Raw genomic sequence first — 27,773 nt, 5'->3', positions numbered from 1 at the left:
CCTAGAGCCCACGCTCTGCACCAAGAGAAGCCACAGCAATGAGAAGCCTGTGCACCTCAACGAAGACCCAACACAGCCAAAAACAAATAAATAAAATAAATTTTTTAAAAAAAGAAGACATTATAGAATGAAGGCATTAACAATTCCTACAAATGAGAGGGGCAATATGGCTTGGGGATTAAGAGCATGGGATCTCGAGGCAGACTGCCTGCGTTCAAGTAAAACAACTACTTCCTAGTCATGTGCCTTTGATCAAGCTACTTAGTCTCTTGAAATCTTGGTATCCTCATCTAAAATTGAGAGTAATAAGAGAATTGAGTTACTGTGAGAGTTAAATTATATAATGTGTACAAAGTCAAGTTCCTAGCACTAGGAAATAACAGATATTATCCATTAACATTGTTATTCATTAGTAGCAGCAGTTGTACAGAAACATAGGACATTGACAAATATGTTTTCTAGACTTTAAAAAAACAAATATTTCAAATTCAGACAAAAAGATAGATTTGGTCCACTAAGCTCAAAAACAAATTTTATTGATTCATTTCACAAACATTTAGTAGTTACCCACTATATGTCAGACACTAAATTTAGATGTGTAACAGGAAAAAAATATTGTGAAATTTTTCAAGCTTATTATTCTAATCTGGTCTTTCTTACAGATTAAGTTAGAAAACTTTTCCTAACATGTTCTCAGGAGGAGGTGACGGGAAAAGGTCACAGGTATGCCATTCGGAAAGCTACCGTCTCTGTTCATACATTCGACAAGCCCTCAGGTCACAGTTAGAAATGCAAATGAGGAGCTCAGTGTCACAGCGAGCCTGGCCTTTCAGTAACTTGACACAGCCAACCAGGGACCAAGTGCCTCTGTGTTCCAGAACAGGTTCTTTTTATGTGTCTTACCATATTACAGCCATTATGGATGTCTAAAATTGAAGGGATCCATCAAAATTTAAATTACACACAGAAACCTAAAAAGTAGTAGTCAAACTCTTCTTTCTTTCTCTCTTCCCTCCCTCTCTCTCTCCCTCTCTCTCTCTCTCTGTTTCTTTATTTTTTTCTTTTTTTAAGTTTAAACAACTGATGCTGAAAGCTCAGCTTCTCTGTACACCGGTGCAGAATCAAATCTCGGAGACAAGAGTTTTGGGTGAAGTACAAAAGGATAGCTTTATTACTTTGCCAGGCAAAGGGAGACACAGTGGGCTCCTGCCTTGAAAAACTATGTGTCCCCACTTGGAGAAGACAGTGAGAAGTTTTATAGTAATTGTTCAAAGAGGGTGTGATCAGCTCATGGACATTCTTCTGATGGGTTGGCGGTGAGGTAAGTAGGAGTCAGCATCATCGACCTTCAGGTCCAACTGATCTGGGATCTACATGCTTGTGTGCAGCATACCATCATTAATCGTTAAATTCTCCCACCTGGAGGGGGTTTCAGTGTCTGCAAAATAGCTCAAACATATTGTTGTGTGTATCCATTGATAGGGAAACAGGACCTTGCCCCAGGGCTGCTCTTGACTGTTTGTTTCTCCCTGGTCTTGCAGTTCCTCCCTTCTCTAATTAACAACTGCTTGGATCGGCCCATTTGAACTCAGGAAAGGTCGTGGAGGCTGAATGAAGGCTGTTTCCTGTAATCAGAGAAATGGACGACACAGAAAGCCTTTGTGCCCAGGAGCCCCACAGGGCCCTGCTCCTATCAGAGCCAGAATTGCTCTCAGAACTCAGGTAAGTTTTTCTAAATCAAATCAGAAGCAGATCTTGGACAGCTGGCTAGCCATCATGTCAGGAGAAAAAGGATGGCCAACAGACATTGCCTAATTCTAACTAACCCTGCACTGACACCCCTGTGATCTCTGATTTAGCAGAAGAAAAGCTGAAGCTGTAGCCTGTTGACCTGGGTTGCCAACAGTCACAACTCCCAACATTAATTAAATAAACATTCATTAGTAAAGCAGGACCATGATGAAGTCCCAGTTTTCTGACTTTTCAGGGGCTCCAAACTTTCCTTGTGTGAAAAGTTTGCTCAAAGCAGATTAGGACAAGCTTTTACAACTGCCAGCTAGAATCATCAGAAATCCTCCTAAGTCAATGGCTGGACACAGGACTGATTAACGATCCGGTGCAGGTGACATCCCTAAAGGTACAGGCTACAAGACTTGCTAGGTTCATGCAAGGAAGGGGAACATCTTTACGCATTTTAACCCAAGTTGCCTATCTGAAGCTCATTTCAAATATTCATCAAATTAATTAACAGTCACTAGATTTGCCAATAAAAATTCATTTTTTATACCAGTATGCTAATTAGCAAATCCATTGCTAGTGATCTCTAAAGGATGGAAGAGGACTTACAGTAGCCACTTCTGGAGTCTGGCTCCTTTTTTTTTTTTTTTTTGCGGTACACGGGCCTCTCACTCTTGTGGCCTCTCCCGTTGCGGAGCCCAAGCTCCGGACCCGCAGGCTCAGTGGCCATGGCTCACGGGCCCAGCCGCTCCGCGGCATGTGGGATCTTCCCGGACCGGGGCACGAACCCGCGTCCCCTGCATCGACAGGCAGACTCTCAACCACTGCGCCACCAGGGAAGCCCCTGGAGTCTGGCTCCTTGTGTAGGTGTTCACCCCAGTCTGTGCACACCGACAGTGTGTTACCTGACACCAGGCAAGTCACCTGGCAAATGCCTACTATCCCATTAATTGTGCTAAAGCATTTTAAAAGAAACTTTACAGACATTGTAATATGCTGGGAGAAAAAAGGCCTCTTGTTATTTATTGACTTAGAGCAAACCAGGTAGAGAACAGAATCCCCAGGATCACCTCTATTCCTGGAATCTGAGGTCACCAAGTTGTAAAGCAGAGGAAAAAACTGCCCCACAGCCCCCTGAGAGATCCAAGAACTAATGCAAGTTTGGAAAGGGACACAGAGGCTTCTTTCTACTGGGCCAACGTGACATCTCTGGCCGTCCTGCTGTGGGATTTGGGAAAGTGCATTAGATTCATGGATCAACTTTCCGTGTTCTTTCCCGATGGACTTATAACCTAAATCCCTGAGTTAACACATAAAGAACCACTGGGCTGGATTCAGGACAGACCCTAACTAACCATTAGCCCCCAGGTATTTTTCCTAGCCTGACAGAAGTCCACACCACCTGACAACCACTGTGTATTAAGGTGAGAGAAAGACGGAGCTGGAATGTGGGTCCGTCGGGACTAGAAGACTTTGTTTTCTCTTTTTCCACTTTTATATATCAATACTCTGGTTTATTTTAGCCCTGTTCTTATTTTTACATCTTTCGTTTTTCAGGAAAAAATTCTCTGTTGGAAATGCTGGAATTTTCCATTAATTTGAAAGCTATATAGGTTGCCACATTTTAAAGTATGGGAGTCTAATAAATTACATATGGCGCTAAAACTCTGATTAACATTTCACCCAACAATTAACAAGATTTTATTTTGTTTTATTATGGGTGGGGCAGGGACACACCGTGTGGCACGCGGGATCTTAGTTCCCCAACTAGGGATTGAACCCATGCCCCCTGCAGTGGAATTGTGGAGTCTTAACCACTGGGCTGCCAGGGAAGTCCCTTTTTTTTTTTTTTAATTAACAAAATTTTGATAAAGATTTGGTGAGACCAAGACTCCAACAGAGCTGATGGAAATGTAAAATGGTATAAACTTTTTGGAAGATATTTTGGAAATATGTCTCAGGAGCCTTTGGGAAAAAAAAAAGTATGTCCTTTAATTCAGTTAATTCACATCTTTGAATCTATATAAGCAACACTTAGAGATGTAAGTAAAGATTTGTCTATGGATGTGTTTCTCAAAAGCTTAATAATCATGACAAATCAGAAATATTTCAAATGTCCAATAATAGGGAAACTCATGAAGAAATTATGAAACATCTATATTATAGTCTTATAACATCATTAAAATCAGGGTTTTTAAAAAATTTAAAACATGAGAAAATGCTCATGAAATAACAGTATTTTATGAAAAGTTAACACATAAAACTACAAACATTGCATGCTCCCTATTTTGTGTTAATATTTGTGTATACATTGTGTACTTAATTTTTAAATATTAGAAGAAAATACCCCCAAATGTTAACAGTGACCAATCCGGAATTATTGGTAATCTCATCTCTATTTTCTTCTTATATTGCTCTGTATTTTTGAATCTTTCCTCCCATGACTATGCAGTTATCATTTTATAAATGTATTGATATATAGATGAACATTTAAGCACAATAGAATACACACACCATATATATATATTCTATCATGCTTAAATGTTCATCCCCTTTGATGAAATAGTCCTAGATCATAAACTGCATTGTTAAGAGCAAAGGTTATTGTGCTGTGGATATATCACATAGATCCCTTTATTAACAGGGGGTTCTGGTTAAACAGAAAGCCAGATGATAGAGAATAAGTGATTCCTTCAGAAGGCTGCTGAGTTTGCTGAAAAGCACAAAAATTGTGCCCCTTAGAACTGGCTGAGGCCCTAGAGATGATCTACTCCAGTGCTTTCAAATATTTTTTAACCATAGCATCCTTCTTTTATTAAAAAAATCCTAGGAGAATCTGCACTATATAAAACCAACATCAGAGCAGCTGCTCTGGTTGAAGTGAGGGAGGCAAGTGTAGAATTCCACCCACTTGATTCCAGCTCTGAGGAAGCATGGGGCTCTGTGGAAAACCAACTGAGAACCATTTGGGACAGGATAATTTATTGATCCATTAACTTATACTAGTTCAATTTATATTTTTTCCAAGCAGACTTTGGTCCATTCAGGCTGCTATCACAGAAAACCATAGACTGGGTGGCTTATAAGAAACAGAAATTTATTTCTCCCAGTTCCGGAGGCTGGGAAGTCCAAAATCAGGGTGCCCCACCCCACCCCCCAGATTCAATGTCTCATGAGAGCCCACTTCCTAATTCACAGACAGTTGTCTTTTCATTGTGTCCTCACATGGCAGAAGGGGCAAGGGAGCTCTCTGGGGTCTCTTTTATAAGGGCACTAATCACACTAATGAGGACTCCTCCTTCATGAGCTAATCACCTCCAAGAGGCCCCATCTTCTAACACCATCACATTGGGAATTAAGCTACAACGTAGAAGTTTGGGGGGAACCCGTTCATTCTCTGGCAGTAGACCCTTTTATTTCAGGAGGAGTTGATGTTGGAAAACCCAAAGCTGAAGTTGCCCACAAGAAACTTGTCTTCCTGGATTTTGTTAAAAGTCCTTTGACAAGATTATGCCAAGTATAGCAGGAGTGAAACACTTAGGAGAGAATCCCCAGACTGGGGACAGAATGAGGTTCAGTGGGTCCATGGCCTCAGACCCTGTTTCCTGAGGTGGCTAAGCCTCAAGGAAGAAGGGCTATGAGGTGCACCCATGGTGACTGGGGACTGGGCATGGAGGCCATCAAGACCACCAAGCTTTCCTTGCTGCATGTATGACACCTAAAGGGACCACACAGTCTAGGAAAATGGGCATCTCAGAGGTGGCATTAGAGACCAACGATGTGAAAACTGGAGGAACCTGCCTGATGTGTGTGTATTCTGAGATGCCACAAGCTTTGAACCACCAGGAACAAGGAAAGCTCCAAAAAACAGAATGAATTTCCCAGCAAGATGCAAGGTGGGAGCTCAGCAGCATCAGAATCAGATCAATTTAATCAGACTCATTAAAAGAAAATCAAGGAAGTGGTGTTTTTGCACACCTGAAATCGGGCACTGCAGGATGAGTTGTGATGGTTAATTTTATGTGTCCACTTGACTGCACCATGGGGTGCCCAGGTTAAACATTATTTCTGGGTGTGCCTGTGAGGGTGTTTCTGGATGAGATTAACATTTGAATCAATGGACTCAGTAAAGTAGATCACCTTCCCCAAGGTGGGTGGGATTCATCCCATCCCTTGAGAGCTTAATAGAATAAAAAGTGGGGGGAGAGAGGATGCCATCCCCTTCCTACCTGCCTGCGTGAGCTGGGATATGGATTTTCTCCTGCCCTTAGAGTAGAATTTATACATACCTTTGGAAAGCCTGTTTTCAGGCCTTCAGACTCAGACTGAATTATATCACCAGATTTTCCAGCTTGCAGACGGCAGATCATGGGATTTCTCAGTCTCCATAATCATGTCAGCCAATTCATCATAACCAATATATACATAAAACATTTATTTTATATATATCTTCTATTGGTTCTGTTTCGCTGGAAAACCCTAACTAACACAAAAGTCCAACTCCTTGTGCTACAGAGGTGGGAGTTCTTACCCAAGGTCACACGTGGGGCAAATTTGTGGAAGTGTCAGGCCTAGAACCAATTTTCCCTGAGGCCTCACACCAGATCAAGAAAGTTTATGAACAGAAAAAGCATTTTGAAAAGGAAGGAAGAGAAGGTGAAGAGTGTGGTCGGTAGAATAACAGCGCCCCAATGTCCATGTCCTAACTCTGGAACCTGTGAATATGCTACTTTATATGGCAAAAGGGACTTTGTAGGTGTGGTCAAGGATCTTGAGTGGATTGATTATCCTGGATCATCCAAATGGGCGCAATCCAACCACAAGGGTCCTTATATGGGAAATAAGGAAACAAGAGAGTCAGAGAAGATGTTTCAGTTGGAGCAGAAGTCACAGTGATGTGAAGGAGGCCATGAGCCAAGGAATGGGGGCAGCCTCTGGAAGCTGGAAAAGGCAGGGAAACCAATTCTCCCCGAGAGCCTCCAGAAGGAAGGCAGCCCTGTCAACACCTTGATTTTTTTTTTTTAGTGAGACTTTGACCTACAAAATGGTCAGATAATCAACTTGTGTTGTTTTAGCCAGAACGTTTGTGATAATTTGTTACCACGGCAACAGGAAACAGAAAAGAAGAAAGGGGGAGGGGAAGAAATATGGGAAAGGAAGAGACAGAGAATAAGGAAACGTCAGTCATGTCTCCTGGGGCTCAGCTGCTGCAGCCTCTGGAGGGCTGTGGTCACCCAGCACCCAGCCCCTGCTCCGGTCCCAGTGGGTGTTGAGTTCTTTGAATCAGTAATAGCAGCACAAACACATGACAGCCCTCCTGACTTGCCAGGCACTGTCCTAAGTGTTGCATTCACATTAACCAGTTTGGTTCTCCCAGCACTGTAAGGAACGTGTAACAGGGGCAGGGTGGGCCTGCAGCGGTTAGCTCACAGCCACTAGCCAGAGGGCTCGCTCTTGCCCCATTCCCTGAAAGATTTGGGGAAGGATGAAACAGGACAGGAGGTTGAAATCCAGCCCCCCTAAAACTGAGTTCCTCTGCCGAGTTTGTGATTAACCCCTCTATCCAAAACCTGATTCCCCTTCTTGTCCACCATCTGTTCTCCTCAAGACTGGGGAGTATCAAAGAAAAGGGGAGAATTGTAATGGGGGGGCGCTCGTCCATTAGGCGAGACTGTTATTGCGAGACCCTTAGCGCTCAGCCGTTAGGAGTCCTTCTCTGCCATCTGGGGGGCCTGAGGAGCCTGAGGGCTGGCTGGGTCCTGGGTGCCTGGCTCCCTCAGTGATGACAGCTGGGTGAGGTCTGGGGACCTGAGGGCACCGCCAGCTGAGAGCTGCCTCTTCAGCAGGGCCTGGGCACTGGCGGGAGGACCCAGACTGGGTGCGGGACAAACGCTCCCGGGCCAGGTAACTGGCCCACGTAGGGACCCCCTTCTCTTAGCCAGGGCCTGGACCTTGGAGGGTGAAAGTCAATCCTTGGGACCTTGAACAAGTAAAATGAGGGGTAATGATGTTACTTTACTTATGGGATTTGTTAAGTGTTAAAAGCCACAAGGAGGATTGGGCGTCCCTGGTGGCACAGTGGTTGAGAGTCCGCCTGCTGATGCAGGGCACACGGGTTCGTGCCCCGGACCAGGAAGATCTCACATGCCGCGGAGTGGCTGGGCCCGTGAGCCATGGCCGCTGAGCCTGCGCGTCCGGAGCCTGTGCTCCGCAACGGGAGAGGCCACAGCAGTGAGAGGCCCGCGTACCGCAGAAAAAAAAAAAAGCCACAAGGAGGCATGGAGGCAGAATTTAATGCCTCCCCTTTCCTTTCTTGCATACTTCTCAAAACTATGACCTTTAAGAATATTATACCTTTAGGGACTTCCCTGGTGGCTCAGTGGTTAAGAATCCGCCTGCCAATGCAGGGGGCACGGGTTCGAGCCCTGGTCTGGGAAAATCCCAAATGCCGCGGAGCAACTAAGCCTGTGCGCCACAACTACTGAGCCTGCACTCTACAGCCCATGTGCCACAACTACTGAGCCCGCGTACCACAACTACTGAAGCCCGCACGCCTAGAGCCCGTGCTCTGCAACAGGAGAAGCCACCGCAATGAGAAGCCCTCGCACCACAACGAAGAGTAGCCCCCACTCGCTGCAACTAGAGAGAGCCCGCATGCAGCAACGAAGACCCAACCCAGCCAAGTATAAATAAATTAAATTAATTAAAAAAAAAAAAGAATATTACACCTTTAGATAAAAAGTTGCACAACAGGGGGCTTCCCTGGTAGTGCAGTGGTTGGGGGTCCGCCTGCCGATGCAGGGGACACGGGTTCGTGCCCCGGTCCAGGAGGATCCCACATGCTGTGGAGCGGCTGGGCCCGTGAGCCATGGCCACTGAGCCTGCGCGTCCGGAGCCTGTGCTCCGCAGCGGGAGAGGCTGCAGCAGTGAGAGGCCCGCGTGCCGCAAAAAAAAAAAAAAAAAGTTGCAGAACAAGGATAACATTTATTTTGAACATCGTGACCTGGTGGTGACCTGACCTACATGGACAGCTACAAGAGCAAAGGATCTGACACCAAGAAGTTTGCAACAACTAACCCACCCCTCCCCGATCTTTCCTATAAAAGAGCTCTGTTGAAAGCCTTCGAGGCGTTTGGGGTTTTTAAGGCATGAGCCACCCACCTCCTTGCATGGTCCTGCAATAAACCTTTCTCTGCTCCAAACTCCAACGTTTTGGTATTATTTGGCCTCACTGTGCGTCGGGCACGAGAAGTTGCATTCGGTAACAAAAGTACTACTATTGTCCCCATTTTACAGGTGAGGAGACCGAGGCAGTGGAATTCTAAGAAGCTTGCCCAAGGTGACATGGCTATTAGATGGCAGAGCTAGGTTCAAACCCAAGCAATCTGGCTCTAGTTTGTACAGTTTCTTGCTGCTGCGGACAGTGGACAGAGAGAGAAAACAAGAGGGAGACAGAAGTAAGAGGAGAAGAAAGACGGGGTCTCTTTTCCTCCAATGTTTCCCAATGTCTGCCTGATTTCAAAGGCAGGCTCCACGTCGGGTCTACTGCATCCAACAGGTCATGAGTGCAAGAATGGACCACTCAACTCCAGGGGTTCTACCAGCGTGCCTGCTCATATCTACTGCCCCTGTCCAGCTGCCTGGGAGGGACTGAGAGACTCCACATCCAGCTCTAACAAGCATGTGGAAATGGATGGGTCACATATAAGCCAATTACGGCTGGCAGCCAGGTTTGGGGAAATCACTTTCCCTGGAACCAATTGGGAGCCCGTTTTGGGGATAAAAGGGACAGCACATTAGTCTCTGTGGTCAGAAGCAGCTTTCATGCATTTCACTGAGCAAAACGAACCTGAAACATTTTGAAATGAGAAAACGGGGTAAGGCCAAATTGCTCAGTCAAGGCATTTAAAGGGTCTTTAGTGTGACATTTCATACGGGACCTAGCTGCTTGTTCAAGCATGCAGGCAGAGACTAACATCTGTCCATCTAGAACGTGTGTGCATATCCTCCCTTACATGCCTCCACATGTGTCATTTAGTACTTTTGTCATTAAGACATCCCATCACATATCCATAGAAAGGAGGGTTAGGGAAAGCCTGAACAATTGAAATTCCCAGATAGACTGAAATCTCATTATTTGCAATTAGTTGAACCTCCTTTCCCATCCAAGTTTTTTTTTAGCGTCAATTTCAGGGAGTTAAATAGTAGTGCCTTACATAAAGGCCTATGTCACAGAGTCATACAATCAGAGAATCTAATACAGATCTTCATCGACTTACAGTGAGGTTATATATTGATAAATCCTAGCCTATAGTTGGACAAAATCATATAACACAAAGCCTATTTTATTTTTTTAAAAAGCATTGAATATTTCATGTAATTTTTTAAATCCTGTACTGAATGTGAAAAACAGAATGGTTCTGTGGGTCAGAATGGTTGTAAGTGTATTGGTTTTTTATCCTGGTGATCATGTGGCTGACTGGGAGCTGTGGCTCACTGCCGCTGCCCAGCATCTCAAGAGAGGATCATAACTCATATCGTTAGCCTGGAAAAAGATCAAAATTCAAAATTTGACGTACAGTTTCGACTGAGTTCCTATCACTTTCGCACCATGGTAAAGTCAAAAAATCATTAAGTTGAACCATTGTAAGTGAGGAACCATCTGTACATGGAAAAAGTTAGCGATCATTGAATCTAACCTAGAGGAGTAACCAGACTGAAATGTTTGGGGGAGCTTCAGGGTAAATCTGGTGCAGGACCAAAATTTTTAGCTTAGACATGATTTTTTTTGTCTGGAAATATGATAATGCCTGTAGTAAGTGGTCTGTTAGCCTCTGTTTGAATGCAACAAGTAACAGGAAATTCACCACTCAAGATGACTCAATTCAATATGTCTCTAATCTAAAGAAAGAAAACCTTCCCATATTAGACCCATATCTACCACCTTTAATGCCTTCAAGGAGGTCATGACTCCCCAAGAACTGATCGACTTTCAGAGATTGTCTCCAAGCTGTGCCTTTAATGCCTCATCTGACTTAAGGTCAGAAGTGTAGCCATCAAAACGCACACACAGGGGCTTCCCTGGTGGCGCAGTGGTTGGGAGTCTGCCTGCCAATGCAGGGGACACAGGTTCGAGCCCTAGTCTGGGAAGATCCCACATGCCGCGGAGCGACTGGGCCCGTGAGCCACAACTACTGAGCCTGCGCGTCTGGAGCCTGTGCTCCGATAAGAGAGCACACAATAGTGAGAGGCCTGCGCACTGCGATGAAGAGTGGCCCCCACTTGCCACAACTAGAGAAAGCCCTCGCACAGAAACGAAGACCCAACACAGCCAAAAAAAAAAAAAGCACACACACACACACACACACACACACACACACACACACTGTTTACTGGCCTGACATCTCTGCAAATGACCAGCCCAATTATAACATCAAATGAAAATGAGGTGCATGAGGCCCCAGTTTCAATCCCCAGCATCTCCACCAAAAAAAAAAAAAGAGAGAGAGAAGGAAATAAGAGAAGGGAACAGAAGAGAAAGAGGAAGGAGAAGAAGAAAGAGAGGAAGGAAGAAAAAGAAGAGAGAAGAAGGAGAAAGAAAAGAAGATGGGATGGTGATATAGTTTCATGGGACTGTGTGGGCACTAGCTGTTTTGCTCTATAGAAGGGGAAAGTTGGATCTGGAAATATTGCCATTGTCCTAAATATTCAGTGGAACACCCTGCAGTCTTTTACAAAAATCATGTTTTATAAAATTCAATAGAATAAATATTGGAAATATTCACAATATATTACCAGGTGAAAGGAGGTTATAAAGCATGTATGGCATAATTTCATTTTTAAAATCTCTATGTTATATATTCCTATCTGCAGACAAAATTGATATTATTTTTTAGTAAACATAGATTCATCTATATATGTAGTGATTATCTCTGGGTGGGCTAATGACACAATATTCTGAATATATAATATTTTTAATATTTCTGTTCCTTGTGTTTCAAGTTTTCTGCATTGATTAGTATTACTTTTATAAATAACTTTAAAAATTAATTTAGAAATAAAACCTAATATCTATTCAGTCCTGAGACTGCGACATTCTGGATTTCTAGCATATTTGCTAGGATGCTTTTAAAATGGGAAAATGTAGGAATTCCCTGGCAGTCCAGTGGTTAGGACTCCATGCTTTCACTGCTGAGGGCCTGGGTTCAATCACTGGTCAGGGAACTAGGATTGTGCAAGCCATGCGGCGTGGCCAAAAGAATTAAAATAACATAAAATGTGAAAATGAGGTATGGCTGTTTGGGGTCACTTCTAGAATTGAGTAACTTTAGTGGTATAAGAAGACTCTATGATGATTTAATTGAACACTTTCATTAGAAACATTGGGAAATTAAGTCCCAGAAAGATAAGTGACTTGCCCAAATTCACACAGCTACATTAACTGGTGAGTCTCTTGTAAAACCAAGGTTGCAGCTACACAAAACCAAAATAATCCTCTAATCCAAGCAATGTGTCAAAAATTGGATACATTGGGTATGGATAAGGGACCAGCAGGGCACACCTTCCAGCTAGAGTAGATGCCTAAAGGTCTACAAATCTACAGGTCCCACTTGTACAACGTCAAAGCTCAGATCATTGGACAGCCTCAGCTTGATGAACACGCTTGACATAGAAGGGCTATTGGCTATTTCCAAACACGAAATCCGCCCTTGAAGGATAAAGACTTGCCACTCATTGGATTGCATAAAGATTTGCCACTCACTGGATTTTCATAAGAAATATACATCTATTCATTCATTCAACAAATACTTCCTGAGCACCTATTATGTACCAGTTACTGTGCCAGGCACTTCCCACTTGTTGTCCGGGTCTTAGGATTATATATGATGTTATTTTCATCTTTCTGTTTTCTTAACATTCTATAATATAACAGCTACATGTATAAATTTTAGAAAAAATCTTTAAGAGAACATTCCAAAATAAATAAATAACATTCCATATGCTCTGTAATTTTTTAAACTTTCAGAGTTATAGCAATATCTTGGGAGGGTTAAGGCTGCCAGGTAACTATTGGAGGACAAAATTCATATTAATCTGTAAGTACTGATTCAACTGTAGAAAATGGGTCTCATGATCATAGACACATTTGTCATAGTCTGAATACACATTCCAGCAGCAGAACCTATTTCCTGTGCTTGGGGCCGGTTATTCCTAATTCCATAGAAATTAGGAATCAGAAGGTGCTTGCCTGAAACCAGCTACAGGAGTGTTAGCAAGGACTCAAAGTGAGCATCCTGAGGGACAGCAACTGTTGCCACTGACCCCAAGCAAAGAGCAGAGTTGTTCTTGCTTACAGAGCTCCTGACAGAGTGGGTAAGCATTTTTTTTTTTTTTTTTTTTGCGGTATGCGGGCCTCTCACTGTTGTGGCCTCTCCCGTTGCGGAGCACAGGCTCTGGACGCGCAGGCTCAGCGGCCATGGCTCACGGGCCCAGCCGCTCCGTGGCATGTGGGATCTTCCCGGACCGGGGCACGAACCCGTGTCCCCTGCATCGGCAGGCGGACTCTCAACCACTGCGCCACCAGGGAAGCCCGGTAAGCATTTTTTGAATCAAAAGTTTGAGGGCTGAATGAATGCATGAACAAATGAACAAGTGAATCTTAAGAAAATCAAAAGTGGTTGAAGAATGTCAGACAGGTCTTCTGGCCAACTGAACTCCCCTAATCTTCTAAAAACTAATTTCTCCCTACAGCTCTTCCTTGACACCTGGCATTCCACCACTTAGAGCCCCATTGCTTTAGATCAGGGATTGACAAACTACAGCCCACAGGCCTAATTCAGCCCACTGCCTGCTTTGTAAATAAAGTTTTACTGGAACACAACCACATGATTTGTGTTTTGTCCACGGCTGTGTTCTAAAGGCAAAGTTGAATACTTGCAGCAGTTATCCTATGGCCTGTGAGGTGGAAAAAATTTACCATCCAGCCCTTTGAGAAAATGTTTGCTGACCCATGCTTTAGATTACACTCCTTTAAAATACCACTGGCGATAGTAACAGTGTGAATTAGTTTATCCCAAGGTCACTTAGCTGTTTTGGTAGGGGAAGGGGTACAGAGAACTTGAGGATGCCAGGTTTTCTGTGTGTTAGAGAGAACCTCTCAAGGCAGAAAATGAGCACAAAAAGGAAAAAAATGGGAAGTGGTAAATAGACTTCATCTAGTTTACAATTCTGCTTGCCCTTAGATTAAAATGGAGATGAGAGTAAGAACTAAGGACTGTCAAATTTTGAATAGTGAGAGTGTCAGACTTCAGAATCAAACCCAAATATTTCCCTTTTCCAATGAAAAGAAAACTCAATATTCTGATTTTTCTTCCATATACAAGGTCCCTCTGCTTTCAGACATGTTGCTTTGCTTCCATTTTTCTGTAGTCCGAAGAGTTAGAGAAATTGTTTTAGATTCCACCCGTCCCAAATAATGCACTTCTGATTTTTTTTCTCAACTGACCTCATTTAGCAGGGTGGAAGGCAGCTTTTCCTAGTCTATTAAGACTTCAATAAAATCATCCATTTCTAGTTAACTGGAATAGTATTCACATTTAGACCTGCATATTAATTGGCTGATAACGAGATGATAAAGCTGCTTTTCTCTGCAGGTGTACCAATCGATTTCAATGAAACTGAAAAAATGAGTTCTTTTCTTGTTGTATCTGAAATTAAAAAGTGATTTATATTTTCTAATAAAGTGCTTTTCATTGATCTCCTTCTGAAAATGTATGGTTTCATTTGCACCCTTTTAAATTGTAATAGTTTCCATTTGTAAAAGAATGATTTTCCCATATCATTTCTGGCTTTCAATTGATGATTAACCTTAATATAGATTTGAAGGAGAATGTGAGGGAGGGTAGGTTAAGAGCCTCCATGCCCACCTCCTAAAAAAACCTGCAACTTTTAATGACCTCAGTATTCTCAGACTACAGAATCCTTTTCCTAAATACATTGTGGTCAGAGGAAGTTATGTTTGTCCCCCAAGAAATCCATTTTTCTATTTCACAACTTTACTTTTGTCATAGAATTTTATACCTGTACCAATTGTTTTCCATTTCTGTTGTGTCAACCTGGCTGCAGGGCAAATGTGGAAAGAGAAGGGTTTTTTCCTTTCTTCCTCCTGTCACTGACAGCAAATTCTTACTTGGAGATGCACATGGAATCCTGCTGTTATCAGCTGAATTCTGGCAGGTGTGAAAACTGGCAAAGCAATTGCATTTCACTTTAATTTAGTATTATGGTCTTCTGAGCCATAATAATTAAGTAGCCATGAAAGGAAAGCTATATTCTGAACATGTGATAGAAAAATCACAAGAGTCCAGCACTGGACTCTGTTGAGGAATCAGGGTCATCGCACTTCTCTGTCACCCAGATGCACCTGAATTCATATTCAGGCTGGAGATTCTTTGCAAACAGGTGTAGAGTGGAGTCAAGAGACCACATGGGCATTAGACCTAATTTAAGAGGCATTGTCTGTTTATTCACATAGGAGATAAGTGTTGGCTGATGAATGGATTAATGGGTGCATGGATGGATTGGTGGATAGATGAATGGATGGATGGGTGGATGGATGCATGAATGAATGAATTTATATAAAGGCAATTATGTTTGCAGTTCTCATGCAAAGATTACCTTTGTGATAGGATTTGACTGCCCCCTACACAAAAAAATTTCCCTCCCTCCAAGTCTCACAGTGCCTAAATATTCCCCAATATTCCCAGACAGTTTTGTCTAGGTTCAATATTACCCTCTTCCAAGTTCTTTTTGTAAATGTTCCTTGAAGGGACAAGATTTGGATGGCTAATACTACAGCATGGATTCGTTTATCACCTGCCTTCCCATGTCTCAGGAGACTGCAGACTACCTAATGACAATGGACATGACAGCAGGGCCAAGAACGTGGTAAAAGGTGGTACCAGGGTGAGTAATAATGAAGAAATCCTCTCAGTTCTGCAGAGGACTCTGTTTCTAGTTATACTCCCAGGTACAATACTTCCCAGGTCTCCAGCCATCCTTTAAACTCTCAAAGAATAACTGTTCACCAATTTCTCAGGTCAAGATGAGCCAGGGCTGAGGATTGATGAGTCCTGTCTCCACGTGAAAATAAAAATAATGCTAAAAATAAAAAATAAGCATAAAATTTATTTTATAATTATATAAAAATCATATTATATGTATATACATAATTCTATACTGTTACATAATTATATAAAAATAATATCGTAATATAGTATAGTGTGATAAATATAAATAACATAAATTACATTATAAATTATAAAAATAAATAAAAAGAAGAGGAGGAGGATTTATTGAGCACCTTCTGTGTGCCATGCACTTTCCATGCATTATCCAACTTAGTCTTCAAGATAATGTCCCTTCTTTGCCCATTGAGGGATAGGATTTGTTTTTCAGGGCCACACCAAGAAAGGGATGGAGCCAGAACTGAACCAAGATACACATGAGTCTCCAAAATCCATGCTCCAAACTCTGTTCTCCCTTCTACTTTGGCCTGATACTAAAAATAAACATTTTTTAAATAAATAAATACTTTAGGGAAATTCGATAGAGTAAATAACGCAATTTCTTCAACGAATAAATTGCAAAAGAAAAAAGAGAGAGGAGGAATCTGTAAATTAAAGAGACTTGATACATCAACCACAGACAGTATATGAGCTTTGCTTGGATTCTGATACAAACAAACCTCTTGTGTGCAGTGCTGGTGGTATAGCTGTGAGCATAGCGGCCTTCCAAACAAACCATTTGTTTAAGTAAAAGAAAAAGAGGAAACGAAAGGAAAGGAGGGAGAGAGGGAAGAAGGAAGGAAGGAAGGAAGGAAAGAAAGAAGGGAAGGAGGAAAAAAAGAGAGAGAAAGAAGACAGTCAGGGAAATTTCCCTGGATATTTGATGATATTAAGGAACTATTTTTCATATGTTTAGTGGATAGTAATATTCTGCTTATTTTCTTAAACAAAAGAGTCATAGTGTAATATTTGCAGCTGAAATGACAATGACATCTGAGATTGTCTTCAAAAGCACCCAGTGGAGAAGGAGGGTACAGGTAAACAAGATTGGCCTGAGTTCATAACTGCTGGAGCTGGGTATTAAGTGCTAGGAGCTTCATCTACTTATACAGAAGTTTGAAATTTCCTATAGTAGAAAGTTTGTAAACTAAATAAGCAAAATTTTTTAATGAAAGGAAAAATTGGCACCATTTTTTAAGTGGATATTTGCCTAACCCTATGACTATACTAAAAACCACTGAATGGAACCCTTTAAAAGAGCGAACTTTATGGTATGTGAATTATAGCTCAGTAAAGTGTTTTTTAATGATACAAACAAAAGAAACTAATGTAGATTAAAATATGGCCAATCACATCATGTTCCTAAATTTTCATCTAATATCTCTTAGTAGGTGGTTTTCTGATTTGTTTTGTTTCGTTTGTTTGTTTGTTTTGGCCATGCCACGCTGCTTGTGGGATCCTAGTTCCCCAACCAGGGATCGAACCCAGGCCCTCAGCAGTGAAAGCGCAGAGTCCTAACCACTGGACCGCCAGGGAATTCCCACATGGATGATTTTTATAAGTGAATTGCACGCATACTTGGAAAAAGAAAAAGTAAGTGATTCTGTCTTATTGGGGCTCATCTCATGAGTTCCAGGCTGTTATTCAAATGCTTTGGCTCACATCCTCCAGGATGTCTTCAGGAACTTCAAATGAATTCTAAAAGCACAAAAGCAAATACAGTTGCTAAAAGCACATTCTCTTCTCACTCCTCTTTGAGGCAGGAGGAGCTGGTGCAGACTTGCTGTGCAGCCCCTAGATGCAGTGAAGAACACAGGCAAGGAGGAGGCATTGTTCAGTGTATGTGGCCCCCCAGCCCCCAGAGGGACTAACTGCCAACATGCCCAGCCTTGGGAGAAGCACCCAGTCTGCTCTGAGCAGGGAGTCGGTCTCTGTTTGGTCTAGCCTCCTAAGGAGTCCCCATCTCCTGCCCAGGGACAGTGATAACCTCCTAACTGGTCTCACCTCATTGTGGCCATAGCACTCACATCCTCCTCCATCACACCCCATATTAATGAAAGCCGTGTCAGAGGGTCCTTACTGCTCTCAAGATAAAGACCAGAAGCATAACTGTGGCCTAATGTCCAGCACAGTGTGGCCTCTCATTCTCTCTCCAATCTCATCTCGCACCCATGCCTGTCTCTCTCTGAGCTCCAGGAACACTGACCTTCTACTCCCAGTAGTCAAACATCCTTCCACCACAGGGCCTTTGCACATGCTGACCCCTCTACATGGTTAACACCTCCTCATCCTTGAGATCTGGAGATCTCAACACACACAAAGCTTTTCTCGGAGCAAACTTTCCCTGACATCCCTCAGTCAAACTTCCCCATTTTTGGTTCCAATGTATTTGTCACAGTTGGAATTTCACACATTTATTTGATTAGCATCCCTACTAGTCTATAAACACCATAAAGAATGAAATTATGTCTTCTTTTGCTCACCACTGGATCCCCAGGGTCACCACAAAGCCTGGCATATGGTAAGCACAGAATATCCATCAAATTAAAAAAAGGAATTAATGAAAGAAGAATGAATGAAGGGATGGATCAATGAACCCTCCAAAGCACAGACCCCTGCAATCACTGTTTGTTAAGAACTTATGCAAGCTCCAACAAAGTGTCCCCTCTTGCAAATTTGAGAGTTTTTCCCAAAGATACCTGAAAAATATATCCATATCCAAAACAACCTACTTAAGAAGAACTCATCAGTGGCCTTCTCTCTCTGGCACAAACCCATTTCATGGAAAGAATTTTTAGCACTTTAATGATGCCTTTTTGCCTTACAGCATATGACAATTCAGAGCAATTAGCTCTACAACTATAATATGAAAGGTTGGAATGCATTTAAATTGGAATTGATTTTTGTTTAATCTATGTTTTCACGGGTAGAAATCAGGTTTTTCTGAGCCAGCTCATTAGAAAGGACATGGTGGTGGGGCTTTAGGAGATGTTGAAACTCCTCCTTCCCAAGAGAAGAAGGGCCTGAACTCACCTTCATTCAGCTTGACTTTCCCTAGAATTATTGTTCCCTCCACAGGTATGCCCTGAACTCGGACCTCAACTCACCTGAGCTGTAAATGTCTGCTCTTAGGAGTATACACCACTTCATCATTGACATGCCCTACCCATGACTTTCATCCTGCCTAAGGTCATTGGCCTCAAGGAGTCTTTGTCTGTATGCTCCAGAGCAAGGTACCTGATGCAATCATGTACTTTAATGCAGGCCAATGTCTGCCAGGAATGATGACCCGGGGATAGTTGAGTGGCCAGGAGTCATGCCTCAGCACTTTGGTTGTACTAGATAATAAAAATACCATCTACCTTTTGTGAAGTGCAAAGATTCTTAACTTAGCATGTGCAATGAAATCACTTATGGAGTACTTTAAACCCAAGCATCAAACCAGACCTCTAAGTCAGCATTTCTAGAGGTAGGGACTGGACATCTGTATGTTTTTAAAGTACCACAGTGGTTCTGATGTACAGCTGAGGTTGAGAGCCACTGATCCAGTGTTCTACAACTTGAAAAGAGCTCTCTCCTTAATCCTAAGGAAGGTAATGATCACCCCCATTGTACAGAAATGGAAACTGAGGCTCAGAGAGGTTAAAGTGACTTGCCCAAGTGAGGCAGGAGATAGATGGGCCCCAGGCTGAGCAGCTGGAGTTTGTCCCCTGCGGACAGATACTCCAAGATGAAGAGGAGGAGGAGCTGAGCCCTGCCCAGATAAGAGACCACATATTTCTCATTCTTGAGGTCAAGGAGACCTTCCCGACTATACATGTTCAGAAAGGCTCCGTGGAGGTCAAAAAGGGAGTGATGTCAACCTACCCAGAGGCCTCTTCGCTAGAATCCATCTCGGCTAAGAGATGCTCACGCACACAGGGGAGGACCCTGAGATAAACCAAATACAGACTCAGAACCAGGCAAAGCAAGATGATTGGCCAAAGGAAACCCTGAAGAAATGCCCCATATAAGTGATTCAAACTACCAGGAGGGCACGACTTCCTCTCTGAGCCCACCCTGTGTGACTATTCACAGGTGCTCTTTTTCCTCTAATAAACACTTTACTTGTTTCACTACTTTCCATCTCTCTGTGGAAATTCATTTCTACACAGCTGATGGGCCAGGGCCTTGTCACTGGCCACTAGCTGTCGTGGTCTAGTGACTAGGATTCAGTGCTCTCACAGACGCAGCCTGACTTTAAACTCTGGCTGGGGAACCGAAATCCTGTTTCAAGCTGCAGCAGGCCGAGGCCACCCAAGATCACAAAGACACCCAGTTTGCAAGTGGCCTAATCTAGACTCAAACAAAGGTGTTAGCCTCATAGTCCTTTAGACCAGAATGAATGAAGGGTAGAGTATACTCAGTAACTAATAAGACTAATGATTAAAGGAAGTGCAGCCTGAGACTGCTTAGCTGCGTTGGTAATGGGTTGGTAGTGCTTTTAATTCATTGTCAAGCATTTTGGAGAGTAAGTCAGCACTTGTCCTCCTCCTGAGAGAGAGGCCACGGGGGGTTCCTTCCATAAAGTTGTGGTGGTTAGTGTTGTATGGGCTTGTACCCTGTCCACACTGCTGATTATAGCAGGCTGGACACAAGGTCACTTACAACCAGATGGATGGTGGATGATTACTTGATCACTACCTGATCACTACTAGTCAGCAGCTCAGAACAGAGTTTGGTGTAAGGTAATTGGGGGTGGAGGGCTGGAGAAAGGCAGCAGAAGTGCAGAGGAAGTAGCTGGAAGTCAAAAATAGAAGGAGAACCATTGGAAAAAGAAGCAGAAACAGAAGAGTCATGAGTACAACAGCATTGCAAGATTAAGAAGCAGATGCCCACTCTTCAGGGGTGACAAGATGGCCAGGTCATTGTTGCAGCTCATTCCAGTTCTTTGAGGCCCTCTTTTATGTGACTGCTGGGACATATCTCTGTCTCCTTGACATCTCTGGGTATTACTAATATTATCCACACGTGCTATCCTTGTACCTAAAGGGTACTGACAAGCACAGTTAAGCAACGGCAATAATAAGGCATCTCCCTGCTTGCTCAGCATCTCACAGGAGGCTGCTTTGGCCTCTGGCCTCCAGAGACATGTCTGGTTGGCCATAGAGTTTCCCAGAATCCTTTGCACCTCTGAGAAACTGCAGGGCATCCACTGCTCTCCTGGATCACAGCCTGGTAGAGCTGAGTCTTCATTCCTTTGTCTCTATTGCCCTCTAGTGCTCACTTGCTATAGCTAGCTTTAGACCACATTTCTCTTCAGCTAAGTTTAAGAATCTGAAAAGAAACTTTTTACAAGTCTATGCATCACTTAGTGGAAATTCATTGAACACATATGGTACGTTCACTTTTCCATACGTGCACTAAACCTCTGTTCAAAGTATTTTAAAAGTCTATCCATGCATCTATCTATCAAATATTTATTGAGTGCTACCACAGGATATGCTACCGCGGGATAGGCCCCCTTTTAGATGATAGAAAACTGTGTGCCGTCATGGAGACCTAACTTGGGAGACTGACATCAGATCTCATAAATGAATGTGAAATGACAACTGCGACAGTGTTACAAAGGTCAGGTTCATGGAGAATCGACTTGGCACAGAGGTTAGGGAAGGCTTCCCAGGGGATGTGAGAATGGACTAAACCATGAGGGCAGGGCCAGAGTTACAATGTCAGAAAGGCCGGGGAGGAGCACATGCAAGATCTCAAGAGGAAATGGGATGCATCTGAAGAAGTGAAAGAAGTTCTGGGTAGCTACTATGTAAAAAGTAGGAATGTGAGGCTGGAGGGGTAACTGAAGCACTGTCTTTATAGGGTCTCGCTGACCACATAAGAATTCTGATCTCTGTGAAAACCATTGAAGAAAGCTTGTTTTGTTTTGTTGGGATCAGATAGTGGTAGGTGATCAGATGTGTGTTTTGAAAAGATCCTGCTGGTTGAAGGAGGAAGAATGATTGCAACTGGGCCATAGCTTCATAAAAGACTCGTTCAAAGGCTACTAATGTAGTCCAGGCAAGAGAGAATGGTGACTTGGTCTAGGTAATAGTGGCAGAAGTAGAATAAAGAAGATGGAGTCAAAGGGTATAAAGAGAATAACTGGGCTTGGTGGTCAATTAGAGGTGGGAGGATGGTGAAGGATGGGATGCATCAAGGAAGACTTCAGACTCTAGTTTGAGTAGCAGGATGCATAGTGGTGCTGTTTCTCATGACAGGGAACACTGGCAGAGAAACAGATTTAGGGGAGCAGGAGATGAGATGAGCATGAGTTTGGTTTGGGCAAATTAAGGTTAATGTGCCTTTAGTACATTCAAGTAGACATGTCAGCCCATTCATTTATTCAACAAGTAATTTAAAACAACAAAAACATACTTATTGATCACTTAATATGTGTCAGGCATTATTATAGGCTTCTTCCCTTATAGAGTTCACATTGTAGGGACTTCCCTGGTAGCACAGTGGTTAAGAATCCGCCTGCCAATGCAGGGGACACAGGTTCGAGCCCTGGTCCAGGAAGATCCCACATGCCACGGAGCAACTAAGAACGTGCGCCACAGCTACTGAGCCTGCGCTCTAGAGCCCACGAGCCACAGCCACTGAGCCTGTGAGCCGCAACTGCTGAAGCCCACACACCTAGAGCCCGTGCTCCGCAATAAGAAAAGCCACCGCAATGAGAAGCCCATGCACTGCCACAAAGAGTAGCCCCCGCTTGCTGCAACTAGAGAAAGCCCGCGTGCAGCAACGAAGACACAACGCAACCAAAATAAATAAGTAAATGAATAAATGTATTAGAGTTTACATTGTAGCTTATCCCCTTGCCTCCTTGTAGAACCCTGCCCGCCTGCTCCAGTGAAGGGGTTCACAGTATGCCACCTCAAAATATGCCACTCTGGCATAAGAATTATTTTGAGCCAAAGGTAATTAACAAAAAGACACAGGATAAGCTCTCTGCCCTCCTTTTGTCTAACAAAAAGCAGAACACAAATTCCCATCCTGAAGGTCTCCCCCACCCACCTCCCCTACCAAGAAGGGAATAACAACCTTATCATTAGAGACAGACAGCCCTAAGAAAAAGTCTATACAAACAAACCTCACTAAGCCTTATCTACCATTGGTTTCCTCATATATTTGCCTTCCCACAGTTTACTACCCCTAGAAGATCAGTCCTTTTCTTTGTCTTGTCACTTCTCTACAAAATTACGTATCTTTTGTTAAAATGCTAGATAAGCCCAAGTTCTAACCACCCCTTTGAGTTACTCATGGACTGTGCGCATGATGTACACATTAATAAACAGGTGTTTATTTTTCTCTTATTAATCTATCTTTTGTTAGTCTAATTGGCAGGACCCTAGCCAATAAACCTAAGATAGGTAGAGGGAAACAAAATTTTTTTTTCTCCTCTACACCAGACAGATGAAAATCCATTCAGTATTCAATAAACTTATTTTGAGACTTGACGACACATGAGACACTGAACTCAGTGCTCTCCTTGACTGGGAGATTCATCCTATGGTCAGACCTTGGGAAGCATTTCTCCCTGTAAATCCAAAGTTCTTAAGATTCAAGAACTTTGAGGAGATAATGAAGAAAACTGTGAGAATCCTTAAGCAGAAGGATCAAAGAAACACAGAGACTAGAGGAGGAAGAGAAATTATAATCCATCAAACTAGCCTTTCCCAAGGTGAATTCCATGCAACACTATCTTTGAAGACCAGAAACAAAAATGATACCATAATCCAAGAAGCTGGAAAAAAATCTTTCATGTGTTATTGCCATTTTAGAACTTCATGATGTACATCAAGACATTAAAGGATCTGAAAAATCCTACAGCAAAGGAACCTGTTTAAACTCTCTGAGAAATATATTTCCAAACTGACTGAACCGAACCTTTATTCTCATAATACCTGTTAGTATACCTGGGAATATATTCTGATAAATATACACCTATATGCATAAATATATAAATGACATAATGACTATAATAATAGCCACTATTATTTATTATCTACTCTATGCCGTATACTTTCCATCATCTCATTTAATCATCTCATTTCAAACAACTTGATATTATATTGCATGTATACATCTACATATGTATAATATACATGTTATATCTTCTATTATATGTGTATATATAACAGATACATATTACAATATTATATAACATTTAACAGATGAAAAAACTGAGGATTAGAATAGATAAATAATTTCTCCAAGACCACATAACTGGTCAGTTGTCAAATGATGCTTTGAATGCCGGCTCTTAACCACTGCAGTATACTGCTTCCAATCTAGTCCAAGTCCTACCCCATGCTTGAACAATCCCCTACAATCATCAAAGAATTGTCCAGTTTCTTTTTATACATCCTCCAAAATGCACCATTTCTCAAAATAACACATTTCATTACTGAATATCTTTAAATATTTAGAAAGTTATTTATATTGAGTTGAAATATGCCTTTTTGTAATTTCCACCCGTTATTTCTGGTTTCCACCTTAGGGATGATATAGTTTAAGCCTACTGTATTTCCATAAAGTTACAGTTCAAATATTTGAAGACAGCTGTTTGTCTTCCATCTGCTGTCAGAAAGATAACCAAATTATAATTATGTTTTAGAAGTGGACTATAGTCATTGTGTAAACCAGGACTTGAAATAGGTCTTCTAAGTATTTTGTCTAATTCATATTCTCTTGGAAGCTTCCCTAGTTTCCACAGTGGCACAAAGAAAGGGATTTTTTTTTTATCACTGGGGGACCAGAGAGAGAGGAAGAGAAAGAAAGAGATTGAGAGTGTGTGTGTGATGTGTGTGTTCAGATGCACTTTGGGATAATTATATACAAAGGCATTTGATGCTTAGTAATTTCAAAAAAAAAAAAAAAAGAAATCTTGGGACAAAGCGGAATTATATAATTGTGTAACAGGAATAAGTTTATTAAAGTGTGAGCACTCCCAATATTCCCACATTGGAGAATTCTTTCTTTGCCTACTGGTCCCAGAGGTTTTGTAATATTGTCATGAAGGTGATTCTGCAAAAGAGGAGGGAAGAAGGAAGAGAGAGTCTTACTTGCTTAACTCCTGGGCTCTTTTTCCTTATGGTGAATTACAAGGTAATGGGCCAAGCAGAAAAGAAACTTTAAACAAAATAAAATAGCAAGGCAAATTTAATCTACATAATAAAGAACAAGGAAGAAGAGAAACAGAAAAGCCACAGGAGCTGGAAGCTGGGGAAGAGTTTTTGAAAGGATTTGACAGGAGCCTCAAGGGCAGTTTTGGGTATAGCAGAATTGAGTAGGAGAGGGAAAGGAATTTTAATAAGTATTGCTGTGGGTTTTGAAATGGATCTTTCTTAATGTTCTTGAAGAGAGGCAGTAACAACTGAAATTCCTTTTCAATTAATTTTACTTCATAGATTATGGTTTTTTGAATGTCACTAAAACTAGGCATCTCAGGCTGTGGGATTTAAGAGGATTGCACTTTTTTTTTTTTTGGCTGCGTCAGGTCTTAGTTTGGATCTTTCATTGTGACACATGGGCTTCTCTCTAGATGTGGGGCATGGGCACCGGAGCACACAGGCTCAGTAGTTGCGGCATGCGGGCTTACCGGCCCCGCAGCATGTGGGATCTTAGTTCCCTGACCAGGGATCGAACCTGCGTCCCCTGCATTGGAAGGCAGATTCTTAACCACTGGACCACCAGGGGATTCCCCAACTCCATCTTAATTAGACCACTTCTTCAAACCCTATTTCCAAATAAGATTACATTCTGTGGTTCTGGACATGAATGGCAAGGGATACTATTCAACTAACTACCATGATTAAAGCCATGGCCTCTAGAGTTCAAATTCTCATCTTGACCTAACTAGCTGTGTGAATTTGGGCAATTCACCCAACCTTCATAAATGTGTTGTCTCATCCATAATGTGTAAATTTGACCGGCCTTGTGGAGCAAATTAGGTAATGTTTGTACAGTCTTTTTTTTTTTTTTTTTTTTTTTTTTGGCGGTACGCGGGCCTCTCACTGCTGTGGCCTCTCCCGTTGCGGAGCACAGGCTCCGGACGCGCAGGCTCAGCGGCCACGGCTCATGGGCCCAGCCGCTCCGCGGCATGTGGGATCTTCCCAGACCGGGGCACGAACCCGAGTCCCCTGCATTGGCAGGCGGACTCTCAACCACTGCGTCACCAGGGAAGCCCTGTTTGTAAAGTCTTTGAGCACACTGCTTGGCCCTTGGTAGGTGCTCCACACTTGGAACCATTGGTCATTTTCTCCCATCAATATAACCCTTCATCATTTTCTGGCTCTTCTGTGGCTTTTTCTACCCAACCTGCCCCTGAAATATTGGGCCTTCCGGAGTTCTTTCCTTGATGGTACTCTCCTGCCACAGGCAGCTCCTCCCCTCAGGGTGTGTGTGGTGTGGAGGAAGAGGGTACAGGGAACTCATCGACGCCGGGGCCTTAACTCAGAGTGTGTTCCTGTGACTACTGGTGTAACAGGGAAGAGCTAAATCGGACTCCATGTTGGATCTGTTTCTTTGACTTCAACCCTTGCTTTTCGTTGCTTTTGTTGTCATTATAATAGTACATAACGGCCTGAGGCATTCCCTGACTCAGGGAACCCTGCCCCTCTGCCTGAATGTTAAACTAAGGTGCCTCCGTTCAGCTCACAGGGAAACAATCTGACCCCACCCACCTGTGGCTGGCTGCAGGAGAGAAGAAATTATTAATACATCCCCTCCCCGAGGCTGGCCATTCCAGGGGATATTTGCAAAACCTGTGGCCTTTTTACTTTTTTTTAATTTTATTTTACTGCTTTTTTATTTTACTTACCCATCTCCTCCCCCTCTCTGTGCTATATAAGAAACTGGCATCCACACCCCGTTAAGATGGTTTCTTGGAGACACGAGTCCGCCATCTTCTCCGTCTGCCGGCTTTCTGAATCAAGTCGCCTTCCTTGCCTCAACACCTCGTCTCCGATTCATCGGCTTGTCCTGCGGCGAGCAGAGCGAGCTTGGACTCGGTAACACTGGGAGGAAAACATTTCCTCTTTCAACTTGGATCCAGTGGTGGGGAGCCTGAAAATTTAACAGAAAAAAACAAAGAAATACAGATTAACAGAAGAAAAGACAAGGCTTATTTTCAAACATGCACACAGGAATTTGCAGTAATGGAAAACTCAAGGAATAGCTCAAAGGGAAGTGTAAATATCTATCCATTCAATTTAACAAAAGAGGGGTTTGTTAGGGCTTCAGTTGGGAGAGTATGGAAGTTTCTATTGCTTCTTGATTCTAAAGGTAATGGGCAGTCTGTCTTCTCAGCAAGTGAATTTTCAGGAAACCCCCTAGGAGGTGGGTCAATAGCTCCTACATTTTCAGGAGGCTCTGCTTTGGGCAGATAAAGAAAATTCAGATAAGATTTCTTCTGTATCGACTGTGCTCACTTTAAATGTTTTAATGTTTTCACTGTAAAACAGTGTTTATACTAATTCTGGGGGTCCAAAAGGGTCTCCACATTTCCCTCTGAAACTACACTACAAGTTTTACACACAAGAAAAGAAACTAGGCTGATTGCTGTGGAGAGTCAGGTTAGAAGTTGTGAGGTAAAAGATCTCCAAAGGGAGTGAAGAATATGGATTAGAATGAGGAATCAAAAAGAAAAAGATTAATGGTTGAAGCAGACTATAAATGCAGTTTCTGAGTCCAGAAGGCAACCAGCTGAGATTCTGTTGTCGAACACAAGTTTGTCTTCCCAACGCACAGTGAGGCCAGACAAACTGAAGCCTCGGAGTTTGGAGCAGAGAAAGGTTTATCACAGGGCCAAGCAAGAGGAACAGGCAGACCATGTTCAAAAGACCTGAAATCCCCAATGACTTTCAGGTAAGGGTTGTGAAAAGCAACACTTGGGGTGAGAGTTACAGGGTGCCTGACTTTCTTCTGATTGGT

Source organism: Mesoplodon bidens (assembly GCF_964165515.1).
Source record: "Mesoplodon bidens genome assembly, chromosome: 18".
Lineage (NCBI taxonomy): Eukaryota > Metazoa > Chordata > Mammalia > Artiodactyla > Ziphiidae > Mesoplodon > Mesoplodon bidens.
The sequence above is the reverse complement of the archived record's forward strand: the minus strand, read 5'-3'. Positions refer to the sequence as shown.